General features: G+C 37.2%; 1 long non-coding RNA gene across 1 annotated transcript in view; it reads left to right on the forward strand.

Annotated features, from left to right (window-relative positions):
* The window catches only part of LOC310726926, a 46,513-nt gene extending 23,140 nt beyond the window's left edge, over positions 1-23,373 (forward strand). The window contains exons 2-3 of the long non-coding RNA XR_014533876.1: positions 22,594-22,753; positions 22,836-23,373. This is a non-coding gene — a long non-coding RNA (uncharacterized lncRNA). The remainder of the gene's footprint in view (positions 1-22,593; positions 22,754-22,835) is intronic.
* Positions 23,374-24,983: the final 1,610 nt, after the last annotated feature.

Below are 24,983 nucleotides of genomic sequence, written 5' to 3' on the forward strand. Positions count from 1 at the left end.
ACTAGCTGATTTAAGGAACTAGCTCATTTGTTTAATGAGCTAATTTGCTTAATTACCCAAATTGAAGAACTAGCTGATTGAGGAACTAGCTATTTTGTGTAATGAGCTGATTTGAGGAACTAGCTGATTTGTTTAACAAGCTAATTTGTTTATTTAGCTCATTTGTGTAACAAGCTGATTTGAGAAACTAGTTTATTTGTGTAACTACTCGATTTGAGGAACAAGTTTATTTCTGTAACTAACCCATTTGAGGAACTAGTTCATTTTTGTAACCAGCTGATTTGAGGAACTAGTTTATTTGTGTAACTACCCAATTTAAGGAACTAGTTCATTTGTGTAACTAACCAATTTGAGGAACTAGTTCATTTGTATAACTAGCTTATTTGAGGAACTAGCTTTTTTACGTAAATATCAGGTTTGTTTAACTGTCCAGTTTGTGTAACTATCTAATTTGAGTGAGTTCATTTGAAAAACGAGTCGATTTACGGAACTAGCTAATTACCTAGCTAATTTGAGGAACTAGCTATTCTTAATAACTAGCAGGTTTGTTTAACTATTCAATTTGAGGAAGTAGCTCATTTGTTTAACAAGCTATTTTGTTTTACTAGTTAATTTGAAGAACTAGCTGATTTGAGGAACTAGCTCATTTGTGTAACGAGCTGGTTTGAGGAACTAGCTGATTAGTTTAACAAGCTAATTTGTTTATTTAGCTGATTTGTGTAACAAGCTGATTTGAGGAACAAGTTCATTTGTTTGTAGCAAACCTCACTGGTTCCGTGCTGAAAGAATGAAAGACAGGCAAAAGTTCACCAAGCAAAGATTTCTTTATTTTCCTTTATTTTCCACCCACACATTTGCGGTTCGGGATGCCTCCCATCTTGTCGTCTGCCGGTGGGCACTCGCGGATCATCCTGCTATCTTACATTGTCCGCCTGTCTCACTCGCGGATAGGCATGCTTTCCCTTTCTAGCACTCGCCCGAGTTTCCTCGCGGACCGGCACGGCTCAGTCATCGCTTGGTGACCCTTCCATTCGTCTCTGCTTAGTGGCTCTATCTTTATTGCCATCGCCGGACTAAAACAGAGCGCACTGATTAGTCTCATCAGCTGCAGGTTTTTTTTGCCGCTTGTTTCGTCCGGCTCCGTCCTCCACTCGCTCACCACTAGCACATTTCAACTAGCTAATTTGAAGAACTAGCTGATTTGAGGAATTAGCTGATTTGAGGAATTAGCCAATTTTAGACGTTTGCATAAACATCTCCATTACTTCCATGCTGTCTTCTGTTTTAAAAAAAAAATTGACTCATTGTCTTTTCTTAATTTTTCTATTTTTTTTTCTCCTGAACTCCACAACTGTGTTAGCAAATTATTCAGTGTGACACACAACTTCTCCTCGAAATAAAGAAACACAGCAACAACTTAAAAGGTTTTCTTTTAAAGAGGCATCCTAAATACATGTAAAGTGATATATATATATATATATATATATATATATATATATATATATATATATATATATATATATATATATATATATATATATATATATATATAATAAAGCCATTTTTTTTTACACAGGCTCAGTTCAACCTTCGAATTGTCTTGTTTTGTGGCTGGAATGCTACACAACTCAAATTCTTTTTATACATCTGATCAGTTCCTGTTGGAAAAAGGGAAAAACCCTCAAGAGTAAATAAACAGACACCCTGCAATTTACAATGCTTCTATGAGTTGGAGTTTCGGTGAAGACATTACAGATGTTCACACTTGCCCTTAATTACAGCTCTGTGTGTCAGAACCGCAGTGTGTGTGTGTGTGTGTGTGTGTGTGTGTATGTGTATTCGTGGAATGCTGTGGTCTGCTACTTAAGGCAAATTGGAGATAAACGGTGTTTAGACACAGCTACTTAATTGAGAGGCCGCATCAGTGACAGCTTCATCCATCATACTCTGGGGGGAAACAGTGTTTTTTTTTGCGTGTTTTTTTGTACTGACATATCAAATACCATTTTTGCCAATTTGAGGGTGGGGGGCAATAAGGTGCCTCTCTCTGATGTAAAAAAAAAAAAAAAAAAAAACACAAGAAAGCAAAACAAAGTGAATTGTGGTGCAAGAGATGATACTTTGCTGGTTGTCTTTGCTGGTTGTCAAGTATTAATAATATTTATACTAATATAATTTATTATTGTATAATATAATATGGTTTTATACAAAGCATTTTATTACTTAAAGCATTAAACGCACTCGCAGCTGAAACCCAAAGCCTAGACACAGCTGTACCAGCTCAGAGGATAATTTCTGAATCAGGATCTTCTTTATATGTGGACCTCCTGCTTAAAACTTATTAAAATGAATGGCTAGTACAATCAACAATGACTTTTTATTAAGTTTCTGAGCATGGCCTACCATAACAGTAAAATTAAAAGGGGACAATAATCATATATACATTTGTTTCACTAAGTTTGTCTTAATGCTTTTAAGCAGCTAACGATTTTACTATTTGTCAAATTGCTTTATTGTCGTTGTAACCACATACAGCTGATACAGCTAATGATTCAATTCATTTTAGCTTTTTAATTCAAGTTTTAACAATAGACATTGTCCCAAAGCAGCTTTACAGAGGTAAAGATGTTGTAAAGTTGTTATATAAGTTTATTGTCTATACGTTTGTTCCTTAAAAATAATTTCAATTGATTGAGCCAGTGGCGATTGTGGCAAGGAAAAATGTTCTCAGATGGTATGAAAAGAAGCCTTGGGAGGAACCAGACTTAAGAGGAAACCCATCCTCCTCCATGAATGTCTATTTAAACTAAACTAAACTAAACTAAACTAAACTAAACTAAACTAAACTACTTTCCTTCAAGATCAATCTGCCACATCAAATAACAGAATTTACACAAGACAACAGATAACTAACACAAAATAAATAGTTTTTTAATGATTTTGTGTTTCTGGGTATCTAAACCATAGGACTGAGAAACACTGTGGTGAGCAAGCTAATGTATGATATGATCACCACTGATTTTGCTAATAGAAAAATTAAAATCCCACAGTATTGCTTGTCTATATTTCAAGATTTTTTCAGTGTAAAAAATGTGTGTTTAATATAAAAACCTAAGTATAACATTGTGGTTATTTCTTTCATAGCTCTTACATGTAAGGAAATGTCTAAAGTTTATATATGCAATATATCCATGTACACTGTTTCTCATATAATAAGGTCAATTATGTTTCTGTCTTTAAAAAAAAATAAATTCCTGGTCAAACTATGAAAAGCTTTTTAAGAGACTTTTGCATAATCTGTAGTGACCATTTCATCAAAATCAACACCATGTCAATTACTATCAAAGTAAGTACCATACCAATGTCTATGGATGGTTTGGTGTGGTTCAAATTATGAACGAGAAAACTGAAGCAAAACCTGGACAGATATTATATGCTGTAAGCGTGAGTCGTGTTGATTTGATTGGTAGTTTGTAGAATATTGCTGTCATATGACAGTAGTGGGGTGTAGGCAGATGGATGGTGTTTCCACCCGTGTTATCTTAATGAAAGAAGCTCCCTCTTTCTCTCTCCTTGGCTCTCAGCCTCGACCTTAATGCCTCCCACCGTTTCATTAGGGAGAGCTGACCTCACTCATTAATACTGCTCAGGGAGTGAGACAGGAGGTACATTTTTCATTTAAAAAGTTTAGGAAAGTTTAAGTGAAAGTCCAAAATGTCAGCAAAAGTAAATGGTAAAGCTTGTGCGTAGTTGAATCGCTGTGTATCCTGAAGAGACACGACACCATGATGTGCATTAAATAGGGCCAGCCCATCACAATTATATAGAAATAGTACTGTATACTTGTAAAATCTATTATTTTAAAGATCTCAAGGGTATCATAGTCAGATAAAAGGAAAGTCTAAACTTCTCCAGCTATGGCCTCAGATATCAACAGCTCCTGGGGGATCCCCAGATTTTCCTGTTGTCCCTGGTGTGTTTTTTAAGTGGGACTTGTCTGATACAGATTTACTTAGAATGGGAATGTAAGCCCAGCTTTTAGAGGGCCCTCATTTCTGCTCTATGATCTTGCAACTTTATCTTTCAGGTCCCTACTCACAGCGTAGGGCCATAAGGCAGAATCAAGACAGTGTTACCCAGATTATATCACTGCTCAGGTTAGATGAATACGATCCCAATATATTTAAACTTGTCTGACAGGTGCAAGGACTCTGTCCTTATCTGAAGGCTGATGGCATCATCCCCCTCACTTCCTGGAGAATACCAGAGTTTTAGACTTGCTGATTCTCATTAAAACAGTTTCACATTTGGTGCCGCCAACAAAACATGATATGCCATTATTTTGGATGTTATCTTTAGTCCGTCTATGCTGGATGGCTCTCCAACGTTGACATTCTGGCTGTGGAAACCACAAATAAGTGCAGCAATTTGACAAAGTCCAAGGCCCACCCACCTTAAGTAGTTTGTACCCAATTTCAAGAAAGCAGACATAATTCAAACCAGATACCCTGCCAGATATTCCTGTGAGAACCTTAACACCTGTGCTAGAGTAAAAAGCTCAATTTTTCCACAGCCTACTGTAGGTATAAACTCTGACTAAGACTTTCTTAGGTTGCTTATCATTATGATTTTCCTATAATTCCCTGTTTTTCTTAGTTTAAAAAAAAAAAAATGCACTGAAATATGGTCAGCCTGGTTAGTACTTGGAGGTAAACCACCTAGTATTAGAAGATGGTTTAAGCTACATACTCAATATAATTCATTTTTATTTTTATCTCACTTTTAACAATGTAAATTGTCTCAATGCAGCTTTACAGGGATAAAGCGGAGAAATATTCAGTCCTACCACCATGTTTCCCTGCTTCCATTATTATTGAATCCTCTGTTGTAGGTTCATTTGTACTACATTGCTACTATTTATTGCTACATTTGTTAAATATATTGCATTAGTAATTCAATATAGTAAGGACATTGTTTTGGTTAGCATTTGTTTTGTTTTTTTATGTGTCAAAATGGCAATAAATTGTACTTACATTTAATAAACCTATATATATATATATATATATATATATATATATATATATATATATATATATATATATATATATATATATATATATATATATTTTTTTTTTTATATTATAACCTTTTTATTCTGTATCATTTTATTGCCAATTGATCACCAAACATTTTTTGCCCTGGTTCTATTAAAGCCATGGGGAAACCAGAAATAAATCAGCGATAATGTTACTTTTTAATTAGCACAAATGTTTGGAACACTATGTCCTGTAGTGGAAATTATGCTTAAGATGAAGTAGTGAAAATGATGCTAATCATAGTGTAGTTATATAAACACACACATTGCCCACAGACCCATTCTGTATTTGACAGATTTCCCCAGCAGCCTGCAATGTCAATGCCAAAATCGACATTTACAGAACAATCAACGTTTATGCCTGATGACATAATGAGATTTTATTTGTTTTTTTTCCTAGACGATTTTCCTGCCGATTGTGACATACCTGTGGTTTGTTAATCTCCCTGTTGACAACAGAGGTGTTGAAAATGGAGGCAGAGATACCTCTAATTTATGACATCATTCTCAGACTTTCATTGCGCCAACTCTGGTTTTTTGCGTTACGAATAAATTTAAATCAATTTGAGAAAAGAGATTTACAGACAAATTTATTTCCCAAAAGGATGGGAAGCATCTTGCAAACAGCGGGTGTTAAACTTGATGTTCTTTCTTTGATCATGCTATACATATAAGTTTAAACCTGTATAATTTTATTTTTAATTACTGGCTTTCTCACAATGGTGTAAAATATTTAAGTGAATGTACTTTATTACTGTATGTAAGTAATTTTTGGACTACTTTCTACAAACCTGATTCCAAAAAAAGTTGGGACACACAAATTGTGAATAAAAAAAAGATGGCAATAATGTGGAAGTTGTAAATTTCAATATTTATTAACCCAGAATACAACATAGATGACATATCAAATGTTTAAACTGAGAAAATGTATCATTTTAAGGGACAATAATTTTATTTAAAATTTCATGGCATCAACACATCTCAAAAAAGTTGGGACAAGGCCATGTTTACCACTGTGTGGCATCCCCATCTTTTGCAAATGTATGCAAACGTATGGGGACTAAGGAGACAAGTTGCTTAAGTTTAGGAATAGGAATGTTGTCCCATTTGTCTCAGGGCCCGAAGTTCACGGGCATCCAGTATGGTTTTCCGGCCTTGACCCTTACGCACAGAGATTGCTCCAGATTCTCTGAATCTTTGGATAATATTATGCACTGTAGATGATAATAACTTCAAACTCTTTGCAGTTTTTCTCTGAGAAACTCCTTTCTGATATTGCTCCACTATTTTTCATCACAGCATTGGGGGAATTGGTGATCCTCTGCCATATTGACTTCTGAAAGACACTGCCACTCTCAGAGGCTCTTTTTATACCTAATATACCTAATATATACCTAATAAGTTACAAATTGGTCCTCCAGCTGTTCCTTATGTGTACATTTAACTTTTTCGGCCCCTTATTGCTCCCTGTCCCAACTTTTTTGGAATGTGTAGCTCTCATGAAATCCAAAATGAGCCAATATTTGGAATGACATTTCAAAATGTCTCACTTTCAACATTTGATATCTTATCTATATTCTATTGTAAATAAAATATACATTTATGAGATTTGTAAATTATTGCATTCCTTTTTTATTCACAATTTGTACATTGTCCCAACTTTCTTGGAATCGGGTTTGCACGTTTTTTTAAATTCTCTTAACACACACATTTATGTTCACATTTTAATTTGTATATATATATATATATATATATATAAAGTGGAGATTGAAATGTAAATTTTTTAGTCTAATCTATTTACCTTTATAAGTTGTGGTTGTTGAACCAACGAATTGCTTTTTTTCATCGTAGGTAGATTGGTGTTTTGGAATGAGATTCTTTCTGGATTTAAGCAAATTAATTAGTGGGTTTATTAGGATCCATTTTTAATTCTCTAGAGTCTTATAATTTGTCAGTTGAAAAAGTCAGTTGACTTTTTTAATGAATTATTTGTAATTCAAATATTTTATTGTTGCAAATTCACAAAAAGTGACACAATTAAAATTATATTCAATATCAAGAAGCATGTTGGAAGAAATAATGTTAAAATGGGAGAATTAACATTTCTAGCTTTCCTTAAGATATCCAAACTGCACTACTATTATTCATATGTGATCAGCTTGCTTTTTTTCAGCCCTGTACATGATCTCGTCCTCAAGCCCCTTTACCCAACAACCCAGCAACATGCCAGGTATAAATATGTTACCTTTGACCTCAAAAGGCTAAATGTCCCAAAGCCTGGTTTCCTGAAGCTCAAAGATTTGAGCAGCCAATGTCTAAAAAGAATGGAGTGTGATGTTTCCTTTTAGAGTCTTTTTTTTTAACCTGACCTCAAGCACATCCAGATCTTCATTTTCCCACAAACACACACTTCTTCTGGTGTAAAAAGGATAAAAAACGATCAGGAATTTGTTAGAACATGACGGTACTATCCATCTTTAATAGTCTACACAGTTTCTTTCGATTAAATTATCTGAAATATAGCTTTAAAATTCAGATCTTCAACCTGAGAGCATGCCCTTGTAAATCAAGAGCAAGGTTTCTTCGTGTTAGTTTTTCCACGGTTGTGCACGCGCAATAATATTGTTCTCCTCCCCAATCAAGGTCAGAAAAACATATCCTTGGGATCCATGCATTTGTCATGGATCAGCCTTAACATAGGCCTTGAGTGTTTGGCGACACCACTAAACAGCACTCACTGCTTCACCACTTGGTTCCCCTGTGGAAGTGGACAGGAACTTGAAGTGTTTTTAAAGCCCTTTGCTTTGTGAAAAGGTGTTTTGTTCCTGACACCTTCCTGACAGCAGACAGCAAGCGTGACCTCGAGTTTCCTCAAGCGTTCTTTCGCCTCTTGAGTTACAATGGAACTCAAAAGAACTGAATCAGATTTCAATTCCTTATCAGCATTAAACGTCCTTCTTTTTGACTGATTTTAATAACATCTTGAGGGAAGAGGTCGCTCAGCGGTTAAGGCTCTGATTACTGATCGGAAGGTTTTACCACTCTTTGGCCCCCTGAGCAAGGCCCTCTACCCTCTGTGCTCCAGGTATGCCGTGTCATATCTCACCCCTAAAATGTAAAGAAGGAATTTCACTGGGCTGTAAAGTATGTGATAAGTAAAAAGCACTATACATTTAATGTATAGAAATTCACATATGCCACAGCAATGATAATAACTACAATAGTTTTCCTATATTTCTTTTTCCTCTTATTGAGGTAAATGATGAAGGGGTCCTAAAGACTTTCTTGTATTAGAAAACATCACATAAAAAAAAATAAAAATACAGCCAGAAATAACGTAATCCACAAATCAACATAATTTGGACCTGTATAGCATATTTTTACCTGACAATTCTAATCATTAGCATCGATTTTGTCCTGAAAATGTGTCAAATCCTTGTTAAACTTAAATATATTAGTATGCATTATTTGTAACACTAAAACCTATCAAATGCGAATGTGTGAAAAGAGAAGGCTAACTTAATAATATTTAATTATAAATTCTATATACTTCCTATACAGTTAGAAAACTGAGAACACTGGTGCTAGGCTAAATGGTAACATGCCCGCTAAGTAATAACTGTGTTTTGCTAGCTGTTTACTCTTTAATATAAACAATGTCAAGGTGTGATAACAGCAGAAATGAGGTAAAACCCTCATTAAAATTGATGTTTCTGTTAGATTTGTTGTATTACATAGAAAATACTCTTTATGTGTGCTGTAATTCTGTGTATTACATTTAGCTTTGTTTGCTAACTGACCTTCACACACACACACACACACACTCTCACACAATCTAGGCAGCATGGCCCAGAACTGGATTCATCTGTGAGACATGTGTGTTTATGTGTGTGTTGTGTGTGTATGTGTGTGTGTATGTGTGTGTGTGGGTCAAGTGGAATTGTGGTTCTGTTTTACATAAACTGAGCCCAAAACATAGCGAAGAATTCAAGCATCCATTTGGACAGAAAGAAGCAGGATGTTTTGTACTCTTTCTTTCTTTCTTTCTTTCTTTCTTTCTTTCTTTCTTTCTTTCTTTCTTTCTTTCTTTCTTTCTTTCTTTCTTTCTTTCTTTCTTTCTTTCTTTCTTTCTTTCTTTCTTTCTTTCTTTCTTTTTCTTTTGTGCTCCTCTAGCAGGTCCTAGCATTTTTCTGCTTCACAGAAAGCCTACTCTGCACATTCTGCAGACACTTGGTCTTTAGGGAGGAAATAGGGAGGAAATTGTGCAGAAAGTATAAAGAGTCAGGCTCTCTCTCTCTCTCTGTTCTCTCTTTTCCTCCGCTCCCTCTTTCTCTCATTTTCCAAGTTAGAGGGTTGAACACAAACTTTCAACCAAGTTTTTTAATCAAGTTCTCATGGTAGGAAATCATGTTTTTGAACGGGATTAATATCCAGGAGCAGATACATTCCTGCAAATACTTTTCTAAAGGATTCATAGTTTTCTCAATACTCAATTCCTGGAGAAGAATTTCTATCTTTTTTTTCTATCATTACACCCCCCACCCACTTTTATTTTGGAAAGAATGGAGTAAGGGATGGTTGTGAAATGTCCTTGTTCATCTTCCCCTTTCCTTTATTTCAGAGGTTAGACATACATTCTCATTTGGTCAGTTTTATTGTTTATTTAAAAACGTTGTATGTGTGTAGCACTGAGGGAGTTGTTTACATTTCAGGAGCCATCACTTTTCCTGTGGACTTGTGGGCCTAATTAACCCATAAACCTGCTATGCTGCAGATTAATCAGCTCGATAATCCACCATCAAGCACCTGGTGGACACATTTACATTTTTCCTAGTCAACTAATTTCCCTGCCAAATGTTTTCCAACTAATTCTTTCTTCTACTGACTCTTTAAAATGCTGAAATAGAATAGACCATATTTTCTCCAAGACAGCTATAGTGCTGTTTATTCACACATATTAATGCCTGGAAGGTGATTATTATGTCTATTTATTTGCTCATTATCAAAAACTCTTCACATCATTTAAGAGATATCTAAAAATAGTTATGAATAATGAGATAAAGATATAGAGTAAACGATGATCATGTCAGGTTCCTGTTCATTTATTGTGGCCCTGAAATTCGCCCTGCCTTCAGCCACGTCTTAAGCCCCACCCCTTTTCCTATAGAAAAAAAGTCTTGGAAGTTGGAGGAAGGTGTACAAGTCCACTGTGGAAAGAACCTTTGGTAAATTACATTTGCAATTCCTTTCAGAGGCAGCAGAGGGCTCTGAACATTACGACCTTCCCCTTTAAAAAGACAGCTGAGCAATTAAGAGTTAAGGGCACAAGGACAAAGCAGTTGCAGTTTGGTTGTGCTGGGATTTGAACCCATGACCTTCCGATCTGAATTCCATACAATATATTAATGTGTGTAATCTTAATTAATATTAAATATATAAAAAATATGAATTTATTGTTAATACCAAAGCCTGTTAAAGTGAATGTGTGAAACCAGAAGACTTACTCAAAAATGTGGAATAATGCATTCTACATACTTCCTATACATTTACGGAGAACACTGGTGCTAGGCTAATTGGCAACGTGGCTGCTAACTAATAACTAAAGATGTCTGTTTTGCTAGCTGCTATGTTTTTTATACGGACCATGTAAAGGTGTGATAACAGTAGAAATAAGACGAAACAATCAAGAAAATAATGTCTCCGATTTGGTGGTGGATTACAAAAAAACACACCTCTTTATGAGTCCAATCAGCCTTTTATCTTGGATTGCTACATATTTTCTACAATAATAACTGCCATCATAGTGCCTGAAAGATATCATACAATTTTTTTAAAAAATTTTTTAAATACAATACTTATATAGCAATTTCCCAATAAAACCTTTTTCACCAAAATCCTGTAAATAAGAAATGGTTGTGAATTCTGAGAGAAACTGTGATACTGATAGCCAAAGTCAGTTGAGGTCGAGTCCCAAATGTTCTGCCAGAGTAAAATCTATATTCTTGAATGTCCTAGAGTTGTCCTTTAAGTGTAATGAAGCCAGGGTGTGGTGGCGCTCTTTCCTTACTCCACATCCATGTCTTGCTTGGGTGAGAGAACTAATCCAGTGGCCTACATCTATATATCTATCTGTCTGCTCATCAGTCAGGAAGGAAAAACGAGGACCTCTTCCCCATCCTGGTACACTGACACTGCTAATCTGTGTAAATTATTAGGATTTGAGTGAGTGTGAGGGTGTCTGCTGTTCTGCATTATTATTCTAGTTCAATGGCTTCACATGGAAATGAAGAACCATTGCTATTGTGGGGATCTAGATCTACTGTGGATGTCTGTAGCTGTGGATCCAGAGCGTGGGAACTGTGGGTGCGTTAAAACTGTTTTTGTGATGTCAAAGTTTTTCTGTGATGGTACTGAATGGGTCCTGGACGGAGTTCAGTGAAGGGAGTCTCCAGTGCAGCTTAAAAGGCTCATTTAAAAAACATATTATAAGGATATAGATGTTGAATGTACTGTGTCTTATGGCTGCAATTAGCAAAGGAGTTTATATTTCTTGGTTCTGAGCGATTGATAAATTGTGCACAATAAAATGTGTAATCAGATGTGCAATAAATGCATTTAGGGTATATATATATATATATATATATATATATATATATATATATATATATATATATATATATATATATATATATATATATATATATATACACTGTATATATAGATATATAGATATTTATATATGAAATTGGGCTCTCAGAAATATATCCATATTTGTGGACTGTTCTGAGAATATGTCCTACTTATCCAGTGATGGTAGCTAAAGCAGAAAGGAGCTTTTCGAAGCTGAAACGTTGGGTCATGGTGTGGTTCACTCAGGGCTTCATTTAAGTTAGAACCGCCATTGCTGGTTGGTGGCATCTACTTAGCACCAACATACAGTTTAGCATATAAGTTGATTAAGCAAAGATTATTGTGATAAAAATGATAATAGGAACTTACAGCCATAATAATTCATAGTACTTTGGATACTTATGTACATTTAAAAGCTAATACATTTGTACTCTTACTCAAGTGAAAGTTTAAAGGGACACTTTTACTTTTACTGGAGTTATATTTTACCTACTGTATATCTACTTTAACTCAAGTACATGCTTTGTTTACTTTGTCTACCACTGGTACCTTAAAATACCATAAAACGATGGATTGTAAATTTATTTTCTGAAAATACTTTTGCTGCATCCAAAGAATATGTAATATTTGCCTAATAAACCAACAGTGTAACAGCTGTAAATTTAATTGTGTAGGTTTTGGTGCTTCTTACCTTCTTATTTGTCTCTTCTTTGAAACATTCAATCGAACAGGCTCTGATCTGTCTGCTCCTTCTGAAGAACCCAAGCAGAACCATCAAAAAGCTAGCTAATTGGCACTTGTTTATTGTTCTTGGTTTCTACATTAGCTATTTTTTTTTTTTTCATCGTCACACTAAACCACAAATGGGTTGAAGAGTTGATGGAAAATGATTTGGTCTATATCCTGGTTACAGCTTCGTGCAGACTCTTCAGATTGTTCGTAATGAAGCATCAGAACAGCAGCAGATCTTGAAAGGCCAAATGGGGAACAAACCACTCGGGCGTCAACTCGTTTGAAGCTGAAAACGTGGCTGCCATGCCCGCTTAGGAATGTAAACAAACAGACGCTGGAAAGCCATAAATCAAAAAATGGAAGAAAAGTGGGTCTGGCCTGGTTGATGTTCATTTCACTCTGTCTTCATTTTGCCCCACCCCTATTTCACCACTTGATATATATATATATATATATATATATATATATATATATATTTCTTTCCTTCTTTTTGAGTAAAGATCAGGTTTCTCAAAGTACATGTGGCCCTGAGTTCCACGCTCACATCACAACAGCAGTATTCATCACTTTGACGGTGCCTTTGGTTTTTGGGGAGGTCCGAGTCAGAATACTTAACAGGAGGGCAACTCAGGAGGGCGCATTTATAAGACCTTACTGGTGCTAATCAGGAAGTGCTAACAGGAAGCAGGGCTCCTGGTCTGCTCGTGATTACCTCCAAATGGAGCTGAGGCAGCAGAGCATGCAGTGGCAGCAGGGCAGTGTTTGGTTTCCAGATGATTCTGTCCAGTACTGCAATGTCTGAATGCTAGTACATTTTTTTTTATGTTACATGACTCTTTAAAAAAGCCACAGCCAATCAGAATGTAATGTCTGGTTCAGATTGGTAGCTATAGTTATACAGCTTGTGAACTTGCTGGCTCTGTTTAAAATGATAAAGTGAAAATCTCATATTTGAAGCCGATCACAAGCACAAGCAAGGCATGAAAACCCACATGAACGCATCTATCTTTCACCCAGATCTTTGAAAACTGGTTCATCGCTCTCACCTTTCCCAGTCTGTGACCTTGGGAATACATGAGATTATTTAGATGCAATTAGCAAAAAAAATTAAAAAAAAAAATTAGCAATATTTGTCATGTCAGCGATTACTGCCACAGGTGACCTATAGTCTCTGTAGGCGGCTGGGGTAAGAAGTGCCGTTAATCACATCTGACAATTTCGGGGGGTTTTTCTATTCATTCCTCAGAGAAGTGGCTCAGGCAGCATGCCTACATGTGTTCAGTCTTGTGCTCTATTTCTTCACCTCTCATAGGAGTCCCAGAGCCGGCACCTGGGGATTTCCCCTGGCAACAATTTAGCCTTCCACCAGAGCTTCATCTGTCCTCACTGTGTCAGGGATGATGATGGATCTGAGCAAATTTATCATGCAGTTCGCAAAGTAATTGTGAAAGAAAGTCTGAGGCCATGAGAGGATGAGTTCAATTTTGAGTCTGGATCCCCTCAAGGGTTCTTCCTTGTCTCTAAAGTAATTGTTTTTGCTCAGCACTGCCACCTCTGGCTTGCTCATTAGGGTTTGAGATCAACATTTGGAGCTCCATAAAGCTGCTTTGTAACAATGTTTTGTACAGATAGAAAGAAAGTACATTTAAGTGATCAATCAAAGCATATTTTCTTTCAGGGTTTATAACAATCAAGTTTTTTTTAATTTAACACAATTTGGCCAATCATTGTTTTAATATCTCAAATGTCAGGTTATGTACTGATTTCACATGAGGTGGCCTGGGGCACGTTAACATTCAAGTTCATATTACACGTATACAGCAGGGTTCAGGGTATTTGAATTCATCCCTTCCATTAACCTCGAAGTAGTTGGACGAATACGCTAAACGTTATAAGCTCTGAATGAGAGCATTTGCCAAACGGCAAAAATTTAAAACACTTTAAAACCATATCTTCATGAAGCTTGCTTTATGCACAATGACATTGTCAGGTTCAGACCATTTAGTTCCATTAAAGGTAAATGCTTTAAACGTTGTGACAACAGGTTGATCATTTAGAGATGAAGTGTGAAGGTGTGAAGTGCGAAAAAACTTTTGCTTCTATAGTGTAAGTTTTAGCATATTCCCAGATTCTTTGCATGAATCTACAGGCCTATGGACCATTCTATGGTGTAATTTCAGAAATTCTACATTCTTGACTTAAATCTATCTCATTGGGAAGTAATAGCATAGTGGTTGATGCATTGGGTTTTGAATCATGAACATCATGAGTTAAAATCCCAACCACACTGAGCTGCCATTCCTGGGCCCTTAAACAAGGCCCTTAACCCCATAGTTGCTTAGCTGTACAGAATGAATGAGATAAATGTTAGTCACTCTGGATAAAGGTGTCTGAAAAACAAATGGTCATAAATGTAAAGGTGTAATAGCCGGATATAAGAGGTGTTTCAGGTCTCATAATGATCTAGATTTAGATCTCTTGATCCTTTTCCACGTTTTGAATCTGCCACTCAAGTCAAATCTAAATTCCAAACAGTGGTAAGGGTCAGGGCCATCTTTCCACCAATGCTCATTCCACTTAAATGTATTCATAGTGTAGTAGCCTCATTTCAGTACATTTATTTACATTTTGCAATAGTGTACCTATTATAGAGTCCCTACATTCCCAGACTCAAACCATCAGTGTACACTCTTCCCGCTCTCCTTAATGCTTCTCCATTACTGAGATAATGCTTAAATGTATAAACATTTTGCACTCATTTTTCCCCTCTATTTTCCCTTCCAGGGAACTCTGTCACACAATTATTCAGTTGCTTAATCCTTCCCATGCACAAAGACAGGCACTCATTCATTCGCCAGAGCTGGGTGGATGTGGAAGGGACCAAGTGAGTGAACTGCTGGATTGTTCAGGGGTAATTAAACAGGATTTGGCAGCCCTGTCTCTGCTTGCTATACCTGTGCCTGCTGCAACAGTTTGACACTTGCTTACCTGTTGAATAATTCTCTCCTTCCTTCAATTTGTCTCTTTCACATTTTTACTCGTTTCCCCCATCTCTTTTGTTGCCTCTGGCTTTTACATTCAGAGGTTTTACATGCTCCTGTGGTGCACTTTTTAAAAGGTCATTGATTTTTACAAGGTTGTAAAAGGCAAATAGGTTATTCACAGACCCTGACCATTTGCTTAGGCCCACCCCAGACTACTGAACAGGTGCTGCTTATTGTCTGTTGACCAAAAAATAAATAGAAAATCCACTAACGTCTACAAGCACACTCCAGAATCCAGTGAAACATTTTTTCAGAAGAGTAAAGGTTATTATAACACCAAATAGGAACTAAATGTGGAATGCAATGGTAAAACGACACATATCAGGGTCAGGTGTCCACAAATGTTTGTTAATATATATATATATATATATATATATATATATATATATATATATATATATATATATATATATATATATATATATATATATTAACAAACATTTGTTTCACACTTAACGGTCTCACACCGCAGTATCTGAGTGAACTTCTGTACCAGTATGATCCTCCTCGCCAATATAGATCAAAAGGTGCAGGCTATTTGTTGGTACCTCAAATAATGAAGACTACAGCAGGGGGCAGATCTTTCTCATATAAAGCCCCTCGGTTATGGAACAGCCTTCCAACCAGTGTTCGAGACTCAGACAGAGACTCAGTGTTCAAGTCGAGGCTGAAAACATATTTATTTGATCAAGATTTTTTCTTAGGTAAATGAGCAGATCTGGAGGGATCATAGATATAGAGTGTTTGGTGAACTGGAATATTTCTATGCTGTTGTCCCCTCACTCTCACACGTTCACTCAGGTTTGTTGACGGTGGTGTGGTGGGTCGTCTCTTTTTCCAGAGATCCCTCATGTCTGTATTACCTTCTGGTTCTCCCTTTTAGTTATGCTGCCATAGGGAGGAGCCGGAGTCTCAACTGCACAGTGACATTAACTTTCATACAATAAGGATAATTAATAATCCATATCCTTCTCTGCCTGTCACGATTTCTCTCTCTCTCTCTCTCTCTCTCTCTCTCTCTCTCTCTCTCTCTCTCTCTCTCTCTCTCTCTCTTGAGGTAAACATGCTCCTGAGGTACCAGTGACTGTTCCTGTCCCTCTACTCTTTTCGGATCTTCCCCCTTAATTATGTATTGTACTTAATGTCAACAGTCTGCAACAGGATTACAGTTTGCATTTGATCACCATCACTGCACAACTCAACATCATTTATCTGTAAAAATTGACATTCTGTGCCACCCAGATGTGGTTGAGTTCCCTCTTAAGTCTGGTTCCTCTCAAGGTTTCTTCCTCATGCTATGTTAGGGGGTTTTCCTTCACCACAGTTGCCACCGGCTCACTCATTATGGACAAACTTACGATTATAACGAACATTTTTATTCTTTCTTTCTAAAAGATAAACCATGATATTTAAAGACATAATTTCAAATAAGGGTCTTTAAAACAATTTAAGACTAAAAAATTCCCGATGCCAGCGAGGTTTCACCCCATAGCATGACCCATGTCGGTCACAAGGTTGTGATCTGCATTCCAGCGTAACTTTTTAAAACAACCTCCTAAAGCCCTGACTCGTCATCATTTTCGTTCCAGAAAATCCGTAGCATCAACTCGATGTTTGACCCCGACCCGATCCTAATACCTGAGTGCTTTTGCTGTTAACTCTCAACACGATCTTCTGCACCTTCAAAGGATGCGGCCATATTCGTGAGCGCTCCCGGTGGCGGACTCGGGTCCTGGCGTTGACCTCATAATAAAGAAGTAGAGAAGTTTCATGGGGTGAGGAGGAAATGTAACAATGTAACAATGAGATTGTTTCTTGCTTCCTCGGACATGAAAGAAGCACGGCGCCCAGAGCCCGGGTTATTCTGAGCTTTAAAAGCTGCATTTCTTTCCTTATTTCGGCGTCGTGTTTGTTTTTAAAAAGCGTGGCGATTCGAAGTATTTATAGAGCCTAGGAGAGGTTTTTTGGAAAGCTACCGTTTTGAAGTGGGCGAATTCACACAGCGCGAAAGGGGACAAGGGTCAAGCAGCTGCTCTCATCCAGAGAGTGGATGGAAAAATGTGTATATACACACACACACACACTTCTTTATTTCTTATATGATCTGGAAAGAGTGGTGTTTCCTTATACATGGCTTCCTCTGGGGAAACAGATAGAGAACATCCTTTACTTTCATCTCTCAAACAGAAGCTATATTATAAACACGTCCGTTTTTCTATCGATCGCACCTCGGGACGACTTTTTCTTTCAGGTCGCGCCTCTGTGTTCTTTGTTTTTTCTACAGATGTCTTGCACTTGTTCCGAGTCAATTGGTGGAAACGTGTCTTGTGGCAAGTAAGCTGTCAGCTTTTGTTGGAGGATGTGGATGTAAATAAATCTGTAAATCACAGGATGGTTCGGAGTTGGGCCAAAAAAGATTGCTTTCAAGTGTATGTTTTATTTTTTTTTTACATTCTTTCCAGAGCATTCTGGGTTTTCTTTTTCCTTTCTGTACATTTCCAAAATCATCAATCCTGCTGCAAATCGTTTGCATGAAAGTCTTACACTGTTTAATTGTCTCACTCTGAATGCAGGATTATATGTGTTTCCATTCTAAAATACATTGTCTGTAGCATTTCCGAAACATTTTAAAGGAAGGAGTCTTCAGTGTCAGCGATTGTCCACATTGAATGTTGATACACCCCCTCCCCTCCTCCTCCTTACAATGCAACAGAAATGCAGTATAACAGAGTGCTGATTGGACGGTCAGAGAACGTGCTAGTCAGGACTCGCAACCTCCATCTGTAGCAAACTGCACAAGCTCAAATATATTTGTGTGGATTTGATATTTTTTATTTTTTTAATTTTTTTTATTGACTAACAGAGGAGAAGAAATTAACAGAAAGAATGCAGGGAAAACCCGGGATGAGTTTAATATCGATCTTTCTCCTAGAGATGATGTATGTGGGCGGTGCAGCTGTGGCTCCAGTGAAAGGAGATCTAATGAATTGTGTTCATTGGTGTTCATTGGGTTTCTTGCTTTAGTAATGCTATTTTACACTTACATTTGCGCCATTTAGCAGACGCCCTTGTCCAGAGCGACGTACAAAAGTGCTTTGAGTCTCTATCAATGAATAAATCTACACTGGTACGCTGGATTACAACCTTAATATAAATCAGACTATAACTCTTGATTTCTACAAAGCAAACTTGGAAAGTGCTCATTTAAGTATTTCAAACATCCAACCGACTTCGCAATTTTTCCAATTAAATTTTTTCTCGCTGTATAAGATACCCATCTGTGATGCAGCTCTCTGTTATACTGCACTCCTCTATAACATTAATGTTTTTTATAGCCAATGCCAAATGCACAGCCTGCCATTGGTATACAGTGATAATCCAAATCATGCAGCACAATTATCTAGTGCTTGCTGAGCCCTGAGTTAAGCCTTTATATATTAGGAAACTGTTCAAAAGACTTTTTTTTCGTGATTTTTATAAATAGATCATGCTGGACAATATAGGCATGTAAGTAATTTAAATTTGCTGCTTTATTTCATGTGTGTTTATGAAGTAGATCAGCAGCTTGCATACAAACACACATATACACAGAAATATGTACAGGGGATTTGGAAACATTTAATTTAAAAGGAAACAAGTTTCGGACATTTTCCTTTGTCTCAGTCCCATTTTGGCAGACTGAGAGGACAAGCTTTGGATTTTCTTCACAGAAAGAGAGATAAAGAGAGACAGAGAGAGAGAGAGAGAGAGAGAGAGAGAGAGAGAGAGAGAGAGATGTAAGGAATGTGATATCAACTAGAACCAGAGGTGGCAAAAGTACACACATCCTTCACTTAAATAGACGTACAGATACTCATGTTTTTTAACTCAAGTTAAACTAAAGAAGTTTGGGCTGTGACATGTACTTGAGTAAAAAGTAGCCTTTACTAATACCTGTTTTAGTGTCACGCTGATAACTGGACCTTATATAATAATAATATTAGGGCTGTCAATTGAATTTGAATATTTAATCGTGATTAATGGCGTGATTGTCATAAGTAAACTCGATTAATGAGGTGATACCGGAGAAACTGTACCTCTTCTAACTTACAAAATTTACAAATTACAAAACTAATTTTAAATTGTGTTACCTAATGGATGTATCCAGGCTGAACAACCATATAGAACACAAGCAGAGAAAAGATGAAGATGATGACCAGGTGATCAGGAATGTCTCTGTTCTCAGTCTTGTTTACATCACTGACTCCCTCTGTCTCATCCACGTTAACCACATACTTCTTGTTGCCTTCTGACTTGCTTGTTGTTAGCTTTGTAAACTAGTCTACATCTGACAGGAAATAAACACCGGAGAAAGATTGAAATAGTTGCGCAATAAGAGGAAACAGGTTGATGGTCTGAAAATGGCACGTAATAATAAGAAAAAATATTGATCATGTCACCGAATAGTTTAAAACTAAAATAACGAGTCTGTTTCGAAAATGTAAGAAGTAGAAAGTACAGCTATTTGTGTAAAAATGTAATACGCAAAAGTAAATAATTGTCCGAAAAATAAATAGTAAAGTAAAATACTGATACCAGAAAAATATAATTAGGTACAGTAACAAAGTATTTGTACTTCATTACTTCCCACCTCTGACTAGAACCTGAGCCATATTGTCTTTCCTGCCTTTCAGGCGTTCTCCTGCCTCAACAACACTTACATAACTGCACAGGATTGGGGCAATTTGTCTGCTCTCTGATGCCTTTAATCCCTTCATGCTGTCACACCGCAGAGGATTAGAGAAAAGTAAAAAAAAAAAAATCCTGAATGTGGGCATATGGTTGAAAAATGAAGAGAAAAAAAAAATTAATAAGGAAATTCCATCTGTGTCAATTATTCAAGGGAGAAACACACACATCTTTGGCTTCCACTTATAGAATAAAATAGAAAGTAACAAAACAATTAAATATCATGTTTTTTTTTCTATACCCATACAAGGGAAAGGGTTTGTGTGTATCCTCGTTCATTCCTGGTGCATTAAAACCCGGACAAATCCCACAGCCGTGTCTGTCAGTGTCCTTGTGCCATGTTGTCACATTAGGCCTGGATATTGACGAGCTCGCTGATGGCTGCTCACTCCAGGGTTCTGCGAACACATTGGTGCTTTGGCAGTCAGCCTGAGTAAGTGTGTGTGTGTGTGTGTGTGTGTGTGTGTAAGAGAGAGCTGGGGTGATGGGGGGTTCGTCACTGGGAGAAACAAAGGGCCAGTGTGCCCCGACAGTAGAGTCAAAGCAGGGCTTATGACTGTCAGCGAGGCCGTCACGGCTTTCAGCAGGACCCGAGACCGGTTTATTCCTGCCTCAGAACTGCTGAGCTGAGCCAGCGGACGATTACGCAGCTCTGAGAGATGAATGTACACTATTTCATCTGACAGATTATTTCTGCAGATGGATGATGTGGAACGATTAGTGTTTCATTGCCGTTAGACGATCTGTGGCTCGCAGATTGTCTGGGTATCGCTCGCTCCCCCTGTCCTTATTCGAACTTTATATATAAAAACATTTCTACTAAAGCTGGGGGGATAAAACAATACGAGCATCTCTTCTGCGGTCAAACCTCACACAGTTTAATTATCTGTGAGGAACAGTGTAGCTGATTATAGTCTGGCTGGAGTCTTATCTAAGATCAGAGATTCGTTATATAGGAAAATTGATGAATAAAAAAAATTAAATTCAAAATGTGGGAAAAAAATGATGTTCTAGTTCCAAAGTATTGTTTCTTATTCTTATTCCTATACCCTTCTTATTATTATTCCCTTCTTATTATACCCTTTCAAATTCTGTGTAACTAATAAACATCGACTCAAAATAAAATAAATAAATAAATAGAAGGCTACTGAGTCAGGAAAGTATGAAATAAACACATAAGCTTTCAGTCAAAGAAAAATGAATAATAATTAAAAATAAAAATATATGAAAAAATAAAAATAAAAAGTAATTACAAAAAATTTTTACATGAATTATTCAACAAACAAACAGCTTGACTTGTTTTTGCTAAAATTGGTATATATATATATATATATATATATATATATATATATATATATATATATATATATATATATATATATATTTTTATATATATATACACACACACACACATAGGATAGTGTATATACTCGTTCTTTTGAACTGAAAAATTTGCATATTTATTTACATTTGTTTTGTCACACTGATCCGTATTGTTTGGCTCTTAAACAAACACGTCTTGATGATGTCATTAATGCAATCGAATGTAATAATGTCACTGTTTACTTGCTGTTTAGGATTTGTGCTAATTCAATTACAGAACGGATTTCTCTAAGTATAACATGTCAGAATGTTGGATTGTGCTATTTTTCGTCATAGAAGTGGCAATTCATAGTTAAAATGTTAGTGGAAACTAGATCAGGATGTTTATGGAATATCAATGGGACTCTAGTGGAAATTTTATACCTAATAGATCTTTTGAAGTCACACTTTAATAGATTTGTTTTTTTTATTTATTTATTTAACTTTTTCTATTTAAAGAATTTCTGGAAACATGTATAGTAGTACAACAACAATACAATCACAAACCTGTAATTTCCAGAACCCAGCAAGTAGAAATATACATTACATTTTGGGGTGGCGTCCGTTTATTGCTGGCGGTTTAGGAACGTAACCACCACGATAAAAGGGGGATTACTGTATTGTCAATTGGATAACAATTACTCAAATATCAAACTATTTTGCTCAGAAATATTCTAGAAATGATTTGCAAAGTTGGAAATGTAGAATAGGGTCAATGATCTTATACATGGAGTACCTTTCAGGATAATGCTGTAAAGAAACTTTACTACATGTCCAATAAATCATTACAACATGCTAATGATTTCAATTCCTGACTTTATGCTCAGGTTACAGTTTCTTGTAACTTCTGTGTACCTGACTTGCTTGCATGTTACAGGTTGATTGCAAAGACCCTCAATTGCATGCTGTACTAGCGGTGAGCGAGTGGAGGACAGAGCCAGACGAAACGAGCGGTAAAAAACACCTGCAGCTGATGAGACTAATCAGTGCGCTCTGTTTCAGTCCAGTGATGCTAATAAAGAGGAGAGAGATGCCAGCCCCAGGGACAGAGCCACCAAGGGTCGCCGAATGGTGACTGGGCTTCCCGGTCCACGAAGAAACTCGGTTAGGCGCTAAAGAGAGAACGCGAGTGACACAGGTGGAAGACAGAGAAAGGCAGGCCGTGAGTACTGGAAAGAAAAGCACCGGGGTGAAAACGTAAGTAAATAAAGAAAGCTGAACTATTGCCTGCCTCTTTCTTCCAGCACGGAACCAAGTGGTGTGTTACAGTGGTGCCGAAACCCATGCTGGAAGAGAGAAATGACGCCAGGGGGACTTTGCTGTGGACCGACCTTTTCCACCCACTCACCCGCTCCTCAGACTCTGGGAGCACTTTCCACCAGCTTTTCGCCTCTCATGCTGGGGGGAATCAGCTCAGGCCGGACGGTTCCCTGGCCTGATTCAGGCACTGGGGGTATGTGCCAGCAGAGTGAAAGTGGAGGGCAGAGCCAGACCGAATGAGCAGTAAGAAATACCTGCAGATGATGTGACTTATGAGTGCGCTCTGTTTCAGTCCGGCGACGCCAATTAAGAGGGGAGAGATGCCAACCTCCACCAAGCAAAACCGGGCCTAAGGGTTGCCAAGTGGCGGGTGGCGGTGAAAGGCGAGGGCACTCAGGGGGACGCCAGAGAAAGCGAGTGAGACAAGTGGATGTCAGGGAAAGGCGGGCCGATGTGCGAGTGGGTGCCGACGGTATTTATTATGTGATATTGTAATCGTTATTGATGACATCACTAGGACAAGGATGCTAATATCCTCTTCCTTTTTTCTTTTTTTTTCTTTACAAATTTGATGCTAAACAAGCAAAAAAAATAAAACCCACAATCCAGTTGATTATTAAAAAAATACATTATTACAAGTCCTTGTAAACTATGAGATTACTATAAGTTATTTTTGTTTTATAAGTTTGTGAAGCCAAAGACAAAATTTTTTTGTGAAGCCAAAGACAACATTTTTTGGACAAAAGGAAAGGAAAGGAAAAGAAAGGAAATTATCTCAATTTCGTTGTTTATTTATTATAGTGGTATTGTGATACTGAATGATGACATCACTAGGACAAGAATGCTTGATTTATAACAAGTCTTTGTAAACTATGAGATTACTATGAGTTTTTTGTATAATATAGTGAGACAATTTTGCACTCTATGGAAAATAAATGCTAGCTAATTTAAATGCTAATTAACTAAATACCCAACAAACTAACTAACTAATCTGCCGTCCTTCGAAATTTCTTGAAAATCCCCAGATAAAGAAAAGTAACTTCTCTTTGTTACTGAAGAGTAGAAAATAACAAATCCTTGTAAACAATATTATAATTGAGATTTTGAATACAAAGTTTTTAAAAATGTCAAAATTTTTAGGAGCTACGCTCATGGACTAACGCTTCTATTGTGTGTGAGATTTCTCTCAACTCCCAACTTTTCGAGGAGGATTTAAACCCTTAATGCTGCGACGCTGTATATCCAGAGATTTATAGCGGTGCGTACAAGAGAAAAAAAAATAAATCAGAACAAAAACAATGGCGTCGCATGCACCGCTGCCAAAGTTGTAACGAGTTAACAAGACAGAAGAGCGTGAAAGTACAAGAGGAGGAGAGAAGCCGTTAGAGCTGCCTACAATAACAATGCTCTTGTTGACCATGGCTCAGGTCTAATTTCTTCGATAGAACAAATCCAGCATCGGAGCCGAGTTAAGAGTTCTTTTGGCCAAACCAACCCGGGAGCTGTTGCGATAAAGGGCTGCGTTACGACGTCTCCCGCCAGGAATGTCGGGAAAATTTGGACCCGCCGTTGCAGATTCTTCTCCTACTTTTCTTTTTTCCTGGGAGAAAAATGACCGGCATGCAGTCTGACCCTCCACGTTTTATTTGTTGCGTTTTTATTCCCCAATGTGTATTAAAGGAATAGCGGGGGAGGTGGGGGTCGTGGTGGATGAATATGAGATTGCTTTCCATCTTCACTTTGAAAGCTCTCCAGTGGCCCGGGAACCCCCGCATTATTTTCTCTCATTCTTTTTTCCCCTCCCTCCCTCCATCCACGTCCTGTCCTCTGAAAGGTTTAAAGCTCATGCCGCAGCTGGATTCTGCCTTTGTACATGAAACAGTGTGAGCATTACGCGGCCACTCATCATGTGTGTTACGGCAGCGTGAGCACCGAGCGCTGCCTCCCTGACGCCAGAGAAGCGTTACGGTGCTGCAGGCTTTGATCAGAACGCCCGAGACGGCTGATGAGCGTTAATCATACGCACAATCCTGTCAAATAATTTCGATTTTTCCAATTAATTTGGGGGTGGAGTTATAAACTCCGCCCAGAAGCTAGTAGGGTCGTTACTTTTATCAGTTTATGGTAACGTG

Source organism: Silurus aristotelis, assembly GCF_946808225.1.
Source record: "Silurus aristotelis genome assembly, chromosome: 5".
NCBI classification, from domain to species: domain Eukaryota; kingdom Metazoa; phylum Chordata; class Actinopteri; order Siluriformes; family Siluridae; genus Silurus; species Silurus aristotelis.